At 39.2% G+C, this 14799-nt stretch overlaps 1 long non-coding RNA gene across 3 annotated transcripts in view; it reads right to left on the reverse strand.

The window, feature by feature from the left end:
• Positions 1 to 7705: 7705 nt before the first annotated feature.
• Positions 7706 to 14799, reverse strand: part of LOC137344939 (uncharacterized) — a 58610-nt gene continuing 51516 nt past the window's right edge. For 2 of the 3 annotated variants that reach the window (XR_010968505.1, XR_010968503.1), the window contains one exon: positions 8606 to 12590. This is a non-coding gene — a long non-coding RNA (uncharacterized lncRNA). Of the gene's footprint in view, positions 7739 to 7809; positions 7873 to 8605; positions 12591 to 14799 lie in introns of those variants that run through there. The other variant, XR_010968504.1, reaches the window with a different exon arrangement.

Here is a 14799-nt window from a genome sequence, read left to right on the forward strand (position 1 = left end):
CGGAGAAGTAGGGGTCAGGTGAGTGGGAATGCAAATACAAAATGGTGGCCCTGATATACTGCGCCAAATTAATAAATATGGGTCCTTTAATTTTGGGCAATTTAAAACTGAAGTAATCTGATGCCACTTATCCCATGCTGGGACTGCAAGATTGGCAATTGCAGTTGGAGGAACTTATCTCTGTTTGGTAGTTTACAGTTGATGATACTTTGCCTCATGGATGAGTGGAGTGGAGGGAAGTCAGGAGACTACAGCGTCAAAATAGAGAAACTGTCATTCAAAAGATTTTAGAAATCAGGAACCGTTTCTGGGCTGCGGATGTGCTATCTTGCCTGGGTGTGATCAGACTGTTGGTGCCACGGATGAAATAACTAGTCATGTTGCAACCTTCCCTTTCCCCTTCTCCAGCTTGACACACTAAAACACATTTGCTTGGTCATGTCTATGATGTAACAATATCAATCTCTAGTGATCTGGCACTCAACTGTCTGAAAAAAATGGCCTTGGGGCCAGTCAGAAGCCAATTTCAGTCCCCAAATGTCTTCCTAAAGAGAGGGAAAACCTGAAGGGTGAGTCACCCTGGACTGCATATAGGCACAGCTTTAGTGACTGGTTAAATAACATCATTGGCAGGTCACCAGCCTACTTTCTTGGTTGGTGATGCTGGAGAACATAACAGGTGTGAAAAGAGAAAAGGCAGTAAAAATATCTTTTTTAAAATATATAAACACACTGTGGAATCCATGCTTTTGAAAATGAACATAAAAGCACAAAAAATGGTATTGATCTGTTCAAGTTGCATGAAATGTTTGTAAATTAAACATATGGTGCTATAAACCATGAGGATGAAAATTTCTTTACCCTCCCAAGTGAAATTAAAGACAGTATTTTGATGAATTAAATTATCACCAGATTTCAGAATCTACTTAAATCTCAAAAATGAATTGCAAAAACTAATATATTGCTTCACTGATGGTATATCACTGGAGTTTTTCTCCTTGTGTGTAGGAGCATCATAACTCACTGCAGCTCCTGAGTTACAGTCTCCTCACAGATTGAGGAAGTTTTCCAATGTACCATGGCTGGCTCAATATCCTCCCTCCAATGACCTCAACAGTAAAACACCGTTCCTGTGGTATTATGGTCACTTTTCTTTAAAAATTTAAATATATAATCTCTTATGTTACAGTTCTCACAACAAGGAGCAACAAGATTCATAGAAAATTCTTGAAACATCTAAATCATAATAAAACATCCCTTTGCCTAAACATCATCAGCTATCACAAGGATTAAGCCATCTCCCTAGTGCATAGAGCTCTTGTCAGGCGCATATTAAAAGATGGAATTGTCTGGTCTTTGATGCAGAACACATTGTTGTGATTTAGATGCCGTTATGCAATCACTAAAACTCAACATCATTTGCAAATCATTGACTTATTGGAGGCGCATCAAACCCAATGGAATCAGAAACTACTGACAAATAGATTTCACATCTCTCTGCTGGAAACCCTCGCATTTATATTTTTTGTGTCATATATTCTCTTCATACTTCCTCTGGTGTCCTCAAAAAAAAAAAATTCTGCTGGTATCACTTCATCACCTGAAGAAGCGCCCAAGAGGACATGAAAGCTTTCGTATATAATAAATATGCTCACATTTAAAGATGCAGCCTGCTGCCTGATCTGTCATTTATTTATGGCCAGCATGGTGATTCTTACTAATGGATCAAAAAAAATACAGCCACAGTGTGGTCTGGTATCTGGGATTGTTTTAAAAATGAAAATAATAACTGAGCCAATATTGGTCACTAAGAAAGAAAGACTTGGATTTATATAGCACCTTATCACATCTCTGAGAGGTGCCTCAAAGTGTTTCCTATATAATGAATTACGTTGAATTGCAGTACCTGTTGTAATGTAGGTAAATGCAGCAGCCGTTGTACACACAACAAGATTGCACAGATAGCAATGAGATAGATGATCGGTTCATCTGTTGCAGGTGGTATTGGTTGAGGGATAAATGTTAGACAGGACACTTGCTCTGCTTCAAGTAGTACCATGGGATCTTTAACATCCAGCTAAACAAGCAGATGGAACCTCAGTTTAACATTTCATCTGATCAATAACACCTCCAACAATGCAATACTCCCTCACTGGAGTGCCAGGCTGAATTATGTTCTCAAGTCCTGGAGCAGGGCTCAAACCCACAACTATTAGTTTCGTTTTCATGCAATATTACCTCAGAATTATTTATAAGTACAATCTCTGTGCCAGTTTTATTGGTTAATTCTAGTTTTGTTTCATGAACAAAATACATGAATGTTGTAAGGCAGAGCTCATTAGAGCTACAATTCTCATAATCAAACATTAATTCCTGTCTACGATCCACCACGCACTGAGTTTCCTTATCTCAGCCATGTTGTTGTAAGGGGACATTCAAATTAGTTCAGTTGCTTTCCCACAGAAGGAAGAGACATTTGCTCCAGGGACCTTTTTCATCTCTCCAGGGGTGGCCATGGAGTGGTATGAACAGAGGCCGAAGTGAACATCTCTTGATTATCATTGATCCATCCATTATTTAAAGGACAAAGGAGTCATGAATACAAAGTAAAATTATAGCAGACTCAAAGCAAGGCGAAGGAGAGAAAATACCTTAGGCTGCCATTATAAAGCTACGTTTGCATTGAATTGGAGCATTTTCCTCCTCACATCAACTCAAAATTAGCAGTATAACTCGGGTGTCAGATTGTAGTTGTAGCAGTGGTTGGGGGGTTGCCAATCAGATGCCCAAGCACATTTTGACCCAAGAAGTGAAACCTTGAGTAGATGGCTTCAAACTTTTTACAACTATCACAACCACAACTTACGTGAAAAAGGAATGGATGCTGAGCCATGCCAAGAGAGACCAGAAAAGGTGACCAAAAGCTTGGTCGAGAAGATAGGTTTTAAGAAGGCTTTTAGAGACAGAAAGGGAAGTAGAGAGATGCAAGGTTTAGAAATGTAGTTCCAGAGACTAGGGCTGAGGATATTGAAGACTTTGCTGCTAATAGTGGAGCAGAGGGAGCAAAGAAGACCAAAGTCAGATAACCAAAGGCTGTGGGAGGGAATGTAAGGTTGCAGATGAGATAAAAGGAGTCCCAGTTTGAACTGGGAGACATGATGTGGAGATGCCGGTGATGGACTGGGGTGGACAAATGTAAGGAGTCTTACAACACCAGGTTATAGTCCAACAGATAGTCCAACAGATCTGTTGGACTATAACCTGGTGTTGTAAGACTCCTTACATTTGAACTGGGAGAAGAGGACCAGCTGAAACTGGGCAGGGAGTGGGGGTGGGGGGGGGGGAGAAGGAGGAATGTGTAAGCTTGGACTGAGAGGGAAGGGAGAAAATTTCACACTGAATGGGGAGAAAAGTACCAAAGTATCATAAAGGATATGAAAAGTTAAAAAATCCTGCACCATTCTAACAAGTTAGCAATGGTAACAGTGATAATGGTATGATGGTTGTGGTGATGGTAGTAGTGAGCTGGTAAGTAGTAGTTGCAAGTTTTTTATATGTGACCCATGAAGAGTTTCAACACCTCTGCTGTAAAGTATGCCCATTTTCAAGCTAAGTAGCTGAACTATATTCACGTTTTTGTTTGACAAATCATAGTTTGTTGACATGCAAACCAAGCTCACACAATATTACAGATGAATAATGACGTAAACCTTGGTCACTCTGCCACTTAATAGTCAGATTTTCCACAAAACAATTTTTCATGACTATAGTCTGTTCACTGTGTGTGCAACTTTGGTTGTTTATATTCCCCCTACACCAACAGCGCCAAGTACACGCTGCCCCAGGTTTCCTACTGCAGAAATATGATGTGCATATTTGGAGTTAGTTGAAAGATTGAACTGTTTACCAGGACTCAGCCTGGCTGGCTTGATGAGCTGCGAGGACAAAGAATGACATTCTAATATGTTGCTGTACTTTGTGTCTTTGTCCCCTGGTGCCGCCACTAATTCTTTTATCTGCCCTCAACACTCCAAGCATTATGTGCATTCATAAAAATTAACTGATGCAGGGAAAATTACTGTTTTATGCTATGTAGTGTAGATAAAATCTGTTGAATATTGATTTTTTTTCCCCTCACAAAGAAACCAACACAAGTTGGTCTTTAACCCTTTATCTTAAGCATGCAGAAAGACATTGGGACATCTTACTCAGTGAAAAAAAAATAGGATACTGGAGAATTACTGTTATCTCATACCCAGAAGAGAAACAGGATAGATAAGGCTGCTTGAAGAATTAAAGGACTGTTGTGTTTTGGCTGTAAATTCGCACTCAAGCCACGCTATTAGTCTGTCACCAAGGTTCATATTTTTGAAGCTGTTTTGATAGACTCATTGTGGGGAACTACATAGAAAACTCATCAGCGGGTGATGCCTGAGAGCGTTATCATCACTAGTAACCACATGGTTATAGACTAGGAGAGATAATGGTTGGAGCATAAAAGAGATAAAGACAAGGCGCTTCTCATTAAGGGCTATCTCAGGCTTTGCACGCCACTGAGTATTGAGTGGCCAGAGCCTTCCACATTGTGGGGATAGCGGTGCATGAATTAACAGTAGTGTGAATGAAAATCCAGTGTGTGCATGCAGGAACGATCCTGATAAAAATGATGTTCCTCCGTGCAATTTACAATACAGCTGAATTCATTTGCATGACAAAATTGGGTCTTCTGTTGATGTGTTGCAGCGAGACAACTGTAACATTGCAAAGAACAAGTAACCATGGGGAAGGTTACTGTTAGCAATAAAGAAATGTGCTGACCTGAATTGATTTTCTTTTTTTTTTATTTTAGCTTCTTATCTTAGAGAAAAACGAATGAGTCTGTTGTCTATGAATAATACACTGATTTTTATTCCCTCAATAAGAACTTAAGATTTCTCACATAATCTGTTTATATTTGTCCCCGATCCTGTATATTTTTAAAAAGTGTTATAAATGGAGATGTTCCACGACCCTCTTGGTTTAATTAAAAATTATTGTTTGAGAGAGACCAAAGCCGAAATGTCTTGTCGTGGGTCTCGTTTGGAAATTCTGTAAGATCCTTCATGCAGAAAAACAAATCGGAAGGTATCTCTTAGGCCAAATTATAAACCTTGCATGATTTCTGATTACAACAGGGATGCTGCAATATTCTTTGAGTATGTGGTTCAGATTTACAGAATCACTTTGAAATATTAAGGCAAATTCATTGATTCCACAACCTCGGCATTGAGCTGCACTCGAAGAGAGCACAGGTCGGAGATAGGGCTACTGCACTGTAGTGCTGATTCTCCAACCTATGCTCCTTTTGATCATGGCTCCCCACTGGGAATACCAGGATCAATGCATTTATCCTATTGTTTGAAGGTACGTCAGTGTAAACTAGACAAAGAATTATTATTACTAATAAGATATATTTATGCACCTCAAATCCAGAAGGGGCTTCCTGGTGGTTTTCTTATGCAGCTGGTTAGCTGTGAAGGATACACAGTGGAGTCCATGGGATACTCATAATACCTCAGTATTCATAGCAGACCAAGTCATGAATAGCATATTTTTTTTAAAAATCATTCTGGGCTTATGGGCATCGCTAGCAAGGCCAGCATTTATTATCCATCCCTAGTTGCCCTTGAGAAGGTGGCAGTGAGCCGCCTTCTTGAACCGTTGCAGTCCATGTGGTGAAGGTCCTCCCACAGTGCTTTGAGGTTTGGAGTTCCAGGATTTTGACCCATAAACGATGAAGGAATGGTGATATATGTCCAAGGTGGGATGGTGTGTGACTTGGAGGGGAGCTTGGAGGTGATGGTGTTCCCGTGCAACTGCTGCCCTTGTCCTTCTCAGAGGTGGAGGTCGTGGGTTTGGGAGGTGCTTTTGAAGAAAGCTGCATAGATAGAAATTGCATCTTTGTGTGACATATCAAGGTCATTCTTATGCATGAAATGAACTGTACTAAACTGGTCTCCATCTATTGTGTTTATATACTGTTTTTGAAAGCACACATATGTGTGCATGTAGTTATGTACATATTTATAATAAAATCAAATACAAAGTCAAGAGTATCAGATAGCTCAGTTGATTGAGTACTAGACTTGGCCAGAACATCCCAGGTTTGAATCATGACGAAGTTCATTCAACCTTTCAATTCTTCTGAGATGAAAGTGAATACCATATCTTTGATTATGGGGATAAAGCAGGAGACTGTGCGCTGTCCTTCCCACACTGTCACAGAATGTGTCACACCGTCACAGTATGTGTCACACTATCACAGTCTCTGTCATTGGACAGTCCTAACTGGCAATGGAAATGAGGATTAGAAGTGACTTCTTTGAATGTCAAAGAAATTAAGGAATAATAAAATCAAAGATCAGGACATTGAATTTGCCTGCATCAGGACATCACCTGGAGCGATTATTATGTACAAAATATGCTACACTGCGATTGGTAAGTGATGAATATGCTAAGGGAAATTATAAGGCCTGAAAGTTGACAAGAGACCTGGTTTTTGTTTTCGATGTTTTAATTTGTTTTTGGTAAATTCTGTGCAGCGGTAAGTGAGATAATATTGCTATGAGGCATCAGAATGGTATGTATTTTGTTTCCACTAGAATATGAAATCTATTTTCTCACTGATCCAAGTTTAATTTTTTATAATGTTTATGCCTGAGCCATTAATTATTAAATGTTTGCCAGTTTTCCCGTTTCAGCTTGTAATCTACTTGTGATGTTCACTTTTCTGAAATAAAATGTGGGAAAATTGTACATAACGAAAACAAATTAAAACATCTAAAACAAACACCACATCACTCATCTTTCAGGCCTTACAATTTCTTTTAGCGGATTTATTACTTAGCAATGCCAGTGAGATATATAATTTATTGCAAAGTGTGATAACATAGTAATGTGGCCAGCTTTTCTCTCTTTGACTGCTGCAGAAACCTGCTGTATTCTGATGCCTCATAGCAATATTATCTCACTTACCGCTGCAAAGAATTTAACTAGCGATAAAGCAATTTCTATCCATGCAGCAGCTGATGGTGAATAAGGCAAGATATTTCCTTTTGTTTATTCAGTTCAAAAGAAGCAGGGTTTGGCACCAAAATGTTTCAATGAATTGTATCTCACATGGACCTTTAGAGAGAAGTAGTTCCCTTGAGAAAATTTAAGCGTTGGCATTTCCATCACAATTTTAATTTGGAAAAAAAGAATTAATGAAAATTACATTAATTCTATTTTGTAACATGCACCAGTTAAGCAGAATATTTAGAGTGAACTTTCCAAACCCCACATTACTGGCAGGATTTTGCATGCAGTGGTTGGCTTATTGGAAAATCACAGGTACACTATCCACGATTTTCCATTTACTGATTGTCTTAATAAGCAATAGGGTGAATGAGACCTGATGTATCACCAATCTCTGTTGTATCTTCAATTTAATTCAATATTGTGAATTCTGGGAGCTTTTACAATTAAAAGAAACTCAAACAACAGTGTTCTTTTGGACAATACTGTAAAAAGTATATCTATGTTTGAAACTGCTTTTGTAGAATCCCGGCACTAGCCGGGACTATGCTTTACGTTCACATGACTACTTACACAGAGCCATCAAAAGTCCTTAACATCAATTCATCCTTGTAAGTTATTTTACATTTTCTTTTTTTACGTTCCCCTGTGCCACCTTTATCTGAGAAAACAGAATGGAGACCTGCTCAAGGTTTCTACCAATGCTGCTCCTTAGCTGGTCACTTAGAGTTACACAAGCGCAGCCTGGATTACCTCTTGTTCCTGCTTGGTCTTCCCTCCCCTGTCTCTGCTCAGTGCTCTCACCGTGATGGCACACTGGAAATCAAAAACTCAAATTGTTAGAAATTGCAAACATAATCCCACATCCTAACACAGCATAGCATAGTGAATGAGAATTTCATCCTCTGCCTCCTCCTCCTCAATTCATCCATTTTCAAGAAGCACCTTGGCGTATTTTGCTGCACTAAAGATGCTTTAGAGGAGATTTCTGCTTCATCACTCCTGGCACACGCTGGGAGCACACATCGATGAATTGCGCAACTTCAGCCCGTGATTTTCCATCCTCTAAAACTAATGGGTGGAAAATAACAACTAGGGGTGCACGGTTTCCCAATGTGCATTGCTGGTGTGTGCAGAAAGTCCGCAGTGGTCCAATATATTCATGTAATATGCTAAGGCTGGACAGGTATTATGTTTCAAAACATCTCGTATAGAAAAAACAAAAATACCACTCTCCTATACTCCCAGCAGCCTATACATTTACTCATTCTCCCGACATGGCCCATCGAAATGGCCCCTTGTGAGATCAGCAATTTGTATCTCTGTGGTATTTTATACAGATGAGATACCATTAAACATGAGATTATAATAATTAAACAAAAATTATCCCAGAAATTCAAAAAAAGGAAATACAAACCCCAACATACTTTAAAGTGACTGAATTTTAGCCATGTTAGCTGAAATACATGTGGATAACGGGGTTAATTGATGGCCAGAAAAAAAGTAAACATTCAACACAACATTGAATAGAATTTTTTTATTTGAGTGTTTTGTTTTTAAGTCCAGGATCATTGCTCACACGACATATACTGTATGTGTAAAATTCCCATTTTACAGTAACTTGAAGTTCGCTGTGTATCTCAGATGATGTGGTAAATGTGAAATAGATTTCTGATGACATAAATACACCGATATTTTAACATTAAGTCACACCTTTAATCAGTCTTCTAACCAGCATGACACTTATTAAGTAAAACAGAGCCAGCATTGTCATCAAGCAAGTCCAATCACATTGTCTCCATACTGCTCTGGCTGCTAAGACTGGATTAGGCGCCTGACACAGGTACTTGATATTTTGAAAGGCTGCTCTTTAGAAAAGGCCTCCTCGGCAACACAGTGGGTAATCCCTTCAATTACCGTCTTCAGCATTGCACAGAACAAATCTGTTACAGGATGACAAACCACTAATTTTAATTTAATATTGCAGGTTCCAACAAATGACAATGAGTAGGAAGGGAAGCACATACCCCATCAATGCTTCATACTGCTTTCCCGATGGGGAGTTTTAGCGAAATTGTTAGAGAACAATTGACTATCTTACATTTGAATTAAATTTAACCCTGGGGTGCTGCAGCTTTCGAACAGTTGGAAGCCAAGTTGTAAATCACGATTGTGGATTCCATTTCTGACAAGCACTTCCCATCAAGATGACATTTAAACCATTAATTAATTAACAGATAGAGAGATGAGGAGATTCTGAATTATCCCCATTTGGATAATTAGTATTGAACACATTCATTATTGTGATTTACTTATGGAAGGTATTTCCTTGCTAGTTTAGAAACAACTTGATAAGCACAGTATAAGCAAATGTTCAAATAAGGTCACCTTTTTAAAATTAACATGCTGACCAAATATGTAGATTAGAAACACAATTAGGCGGAATTAATAATTTAACTGCCATAGCTTGCTTTAATTAAAATTATTTTTTCATTGCAATTTGAAATTATAAATGATTGAAAACAGTTTTCAGTTGCAAATCTGAAAACATAAACTGAATGACAAATAGTGCCATTTGACAGATGCAGGACTGTATATTCAAAAACTGACTTCGTAAGAATAATATAACGTAGGAAGGAATATGTCGCAAAGAATTCAGTAGCAGGAGAGAATGCTCATTCACAAAACGAGACAAAATGATTTGTAACCTTGTATTAACCTCATTAGGGTTAGTCCCTGTGGCTGCACATGGGACCAGATACTAATCGGGTTGAAGATGTCAGAGTTTGCCTTTCCCTTCTGCTGATATGAAGATTGCTCTCATTGTTTGGCTGGATGTGTTATAGCTCTCATATTTCTATAGGTCAGTTCCCATATCATACAAAGGAGTGAATGCTGGGCATTACTTGCCATTTCAAATGTTGACATGTTCACCTGTAATTTAGATGTCTCTGCTTTTTTATTGTTACAAGATACATCAGCGAACGTTATGCGCTCCGTCTGAGTTCAAGGGCTGTGTGATAATGCTCCGAGCTCCTCTAAATTATTCGCAATTATTACTTGTTACAGGTCCAGCCTAGGGGAGCGCCTTGTTTGCCGAGCCAGAGTTGTGTGGATTGGTGAGATCTTGAGTAGACAGCTACGGTTGGATATCCGCACATCCAGTGAGTTCCCGATCACAGCTATGTCATCAATGGGAAGGTGCGGAATGGAGGCAGCAAAGAAAGAAAAGCCAGCCACTGTATCGAATCATTCCCAGGCATCTCCTTGGAGCTGATAACAGAGCAGCAATGGCAAAGGGACAGGAGCAGCCTAGCTTGACAATCTCTGCAGCCAACAAATGGTAAGTGGAGTGCAAATTTGTAAAATTACCCCCTTATATATTTTGCCAGGGTTGTTTTTTGGAAATTGTTGAACTTTATATTAAAGTTAACGTAGAAAACACAAAGTCAAAGAAAAGGCCGCACATCCAATGCAGAAACTGAGCATAATTTGTGGATTTTCAGTTTTTGGTTACATTCAATGAGGTTGTAAGAATGGCACCAAAAAAAATCAGTGAAATTTGGCAACGGTGGCTGTTGTCACAATTAGATCATATTATCACATACAAAGTAATGGGTGATTTGGAGTGATCGGCAGATATTGGTCACATACATACCAGCCCCAAGCAGCACATGTCCGGATTAATAATCTGCTGACCGTCCACTATTTTTTACTAAATTCTTTAAATTCTGTTTCAGAACTGGAAATGATTGCTTTGTAACATACAGTGGGCATAGAATTTCTCAGGTAATCAATTGCAGATTACCTAGAATTATATAGAAATTACAACACGGAAACAGGCCTTTGGGCCCAACCAGTCTGTATTGGTGTTTGTCCTCCACATGAGCAGTAGCTCTAATTCCATGCGCCCATCCCGTTCCCATATCCCTTTATCTCCCTTTCCTTCAACCACCTATCTAACTTGTTCTTAAATGTTGACATCATCTCTGCTTCAATCACTAACTCTAATGGTGCAATCCACAGCTTCACAACCCTCTGCATAAAAAATGTTCTCCTGCTCTGTCCTAAATCCTTTATTTCTCTGTAACCCTGCAGTAATTAGAGAGACAGATCACCCATGTTGAATGGTCTCCAAAGTGCCCAATGGCTGATTCACGTTTTCATTGCTAAACAGCCAGAAGATACTGCAACAGTGAGGCGATTGCTTCGCATTCCATGCAATCACTTGTTTTCTCCCCATCCTATGGGATTAATTTTATCTTCCTTACAAGGGTGAAAGACTGAGTGTAACCTGTCAGCATTCAAAGCCAGGACGGATTGGCTCCAAGTCCAGCACTCAACTGACAGAGATTCCTGACTAGGAGGTAATGACATCATTATCATTAAACAATTCAGTGTGAATATTATCGCCCATCAATAACATGGAGCATGCACAATAGTCCACATCCCCACTGACACCTGCTGCTCAAATACATACTCAAATAAAACCACCTGAAAATGAAACAGTATTTCTAATGTTAAAAAATTCCCAGCAATGGCAGTATCTCACCTCAAAGTTAAGATAATGGATAAAAATCATTCAGACTTCATAGGGGAACCAGCCCTCAGTCAAATCACTATCCTGTATTCACCCCCAGTTGTTCTCCTTGTTATATGCTCCTGTAAATTATGTATTTTTCTGCAGTGATAACATTACAGTAGCCTCGTAAAGCCCAGACCATGTCATTCCAGCTCTACTTTTAACTGTTTTAGCATTGTTCAGAATTTTATTGGGATCCAGCAGGCAATTTGTGCACAAATTTTGAACAATGTTATTGGTTCCCCTTCTGCTCCTTGTTATTGGCAGCTGGATGCTGACTGTTTATTTCTGATTGATAGTTTTTATACTTTGTTATTGGTAGCTTTTGACCCTGCTTCGTTCCACCATTGGCAGCCGTGCCTTCAGCTGTCTTGGACAGAAGCTCTAGAATTCCTTCCCTAAACCTCTCCGCCTCTCCTCCTTTAAGACCCACCTTAAAATCTACCTTTGACCAAGCTTTTGTCCTGGGATTTCCTTATGTGGTTCGGTGTCAAATTTTGTTTGATAACACTCCTGTGAACAGCCTTGGGATGTTTTACTACGATAAAGGCACTATATAAATGCAATTTGTTGTTATAGTTGCTTGTTATTTGCTCACTGGTACACTTCCAACCTCTTCAGTTGTTATTTGCTGATGTTTTCTGAAAATGTGACACACACTTTGCTGTCCACCGTGGGTTGTTGGTTCAGCACTGTTGCTTTATCTTTTCTTGCTGTCCAGTAAAAGAAGGTAAGGGAATGCTAGTAGGAGGCAGGATTATTCCAACTTTCATAGAGTGAATGAAAGAGTTGCATTAGCCCTAAAAAAAAAATTGTTCTCTTCATACCACAAAGTACCTGACCTCTCCTTGGCACCTTCCCAGGCATGAGTGAAATCAGGAACTCAACATGTGGTGAATTGCAGGTGCAAATCCACATCCCACCATTCTGTGGTACACTTTGATCAGTGGCCCTGGAAAAAAAAAGAGAATATTTGGTATTTTGGCCCTCAGCTGAGTAACAGTTATTCATGGCATCGCTTGGAGCCATTTTACTAGTCGTGAAATCACTCCTTTCTCTCAATTCTTCTACATACTGAAACATATAGAACAAAGAGGAGTACAATTTCCACAGGGGTTGTCCCAATTTCCCACTGTAACTTGGAAACCCCAGGGAAACGGGATCATCTGCCGAAGTTATGGCAGGAGATCGGGAGAAACCCCACGGAAATGTTATACCAGAGTCTTTACAATCGTCTCAAACCATATCATTGTAATATTGTGCTGAGGTCTTAGATGACCTGTTTGAAGTCAATATTCACTAACTGGATGAAACTGGTCTTTCCAGAGCCTCCAAACTATGATCATTTAAATATTGATGAAAATTGACACACCTAACGTTGTCACTGGGCCTTTTACTCCTATCACTGCGCATCAGTTAAACAGGTCTGTTTCGTAATATTTGTGGTGTAATTTAGTTCCAATTTTCTTGCAACAAATTATCATTCTCAAGAGGGCTGGAGGAGTTGTGGGTAAGCACAAGAGAAGCAACATAAAGACAGCTAATGAACATGTTTACACAGGATACTTGTGAATAGTTACTCTTCCCACACCTCAAAAAAAACTTGGTTCACAGAAAGACTCACAGGTTAAATTTATGTTAAAAAACCACTATGACATGCAAGAATTAATTTATTTTATATGTGTAAGCTACTTTTATGGTAGGGTACATTTGGAAGATTTAGGTCATATTTATGCCTAGTGTTTGAACTGTTATATGGTTGAGTTCATCCATCTATTTGTGAGATCATAAAACAGACATAGATGACTCTTGTAAATTGTATTCTCCAGCACTATAAATTATATACATACTTACAAACAAAAATTGAAGCGCATGGCCACCTAATGCATTCTGAATGCTAATAATATTTAAGGATTGTGTTTCAGTATGCTGTCAATATTGATCTATTTTAAGGCATTTACATACTTAATTTCTTCACTAATAGTAAGCTAAGTCTATCACAATAAGCCTTTGCATTGAGCTACATTTCAAAATAATTTTCTGCTGTATCCATTAAGTCTTGATTTCAATCCAGCACTGCTGCAGTGATAGGTGATTTGAAGAGATTTATCACTTTATTGTAATTTTAGGGTGGTTTATATTCGCACAACTCTTTTTGCAGGGGGAGGGGTTGGGCATTATAATAAAGGCACAAAAGGTAAATCTGGAAACTTTCAATTAATAAACCGTAAAACAGCTTGTAAATAAAATATACTCGCCAACAGGTCTCGGATGAATGACAGAAATTGAAGCTGTTCAGTGCCTTCCTGTGAAATATGATTTTAGTCCCATGAGTGATTCTGACTTATAGGAAAACATTGCAGCTTTTACTTTCATCAAGCTCGCTGTTTTTGCTAATATCAAAATAATTTTTTTGCGCTAATGGTTTGTTAGGCTTTTTTTTATTACAAACTGCACATCACTGAGCCAGCGTTGGTATTTTTTGGTCAACCAGGTATGTCTGACATGTGGAAACCCATCACCAGGTAAAGGGTTTCCAATCCAAACTACAAAAAAATCAACATCATTTGCCTGATATGGACTGTACATTCTTTCCGCATAGGGAAACACCCCATTTACCCAAGGCTAGAAAGCTCAGGTAAGAGGAAAGGCATAGGACCCCACCCCCAAGTTTGTCTAAAACTGTGTAGTTTGCCAGCACAAAGCACTGGTAAACTTCCCAATGTTTGTCCAGCCCAATAGGCATGCAAGGTTATATATAGTCGGTGAGAGTTCTACCACACCAGGTATGATCAATTGGTGATGATTGGTTGATCAATCATTAACAATGCACTGGGCTACTATGGGCCTGCCTGGCTCAGGTATCAGATTACAGAGTCTGCCAGAGAGAACCATCTCATCTATCCCATCTCCAATCTCTCTTTGCTGGGTGTGTCATCATGGAGCCATTATATGAGACATACAAAATTCTTACAGGGCTCGACAGGGTAAATGCAGGGATGATGTTTCCCCTGGCTGGGGAGTCTGGAACCAGGGGTCACAGTCTCAGAATATGGGGTAGGCCATTTAGGACTGAGATGAGGAGAAATTTCTTCATTCGGAGGGTGACTGAATCTTTGGAATTTTCTACCCCTGAGGGCTGTGGAGGCTCAGTCATTGAG

This window comes from Heptranchias perlo, chromosome 28 (genome assembly GCF_035084215.1).
Source record: "Heptranchias perlo isolate sHepPer1 chromosome 28, sHepPer1.hap1, whole genome shotgun sequence".
In the NCBI taxonomy this organism is placed as follows: domain Eukaryota; kingdom Metazoa; phylum Chordata; class Chondrichthyes; order Hexanchiformes; family Hexanchidae; genus Heptranchias; species Heptranchias perlo.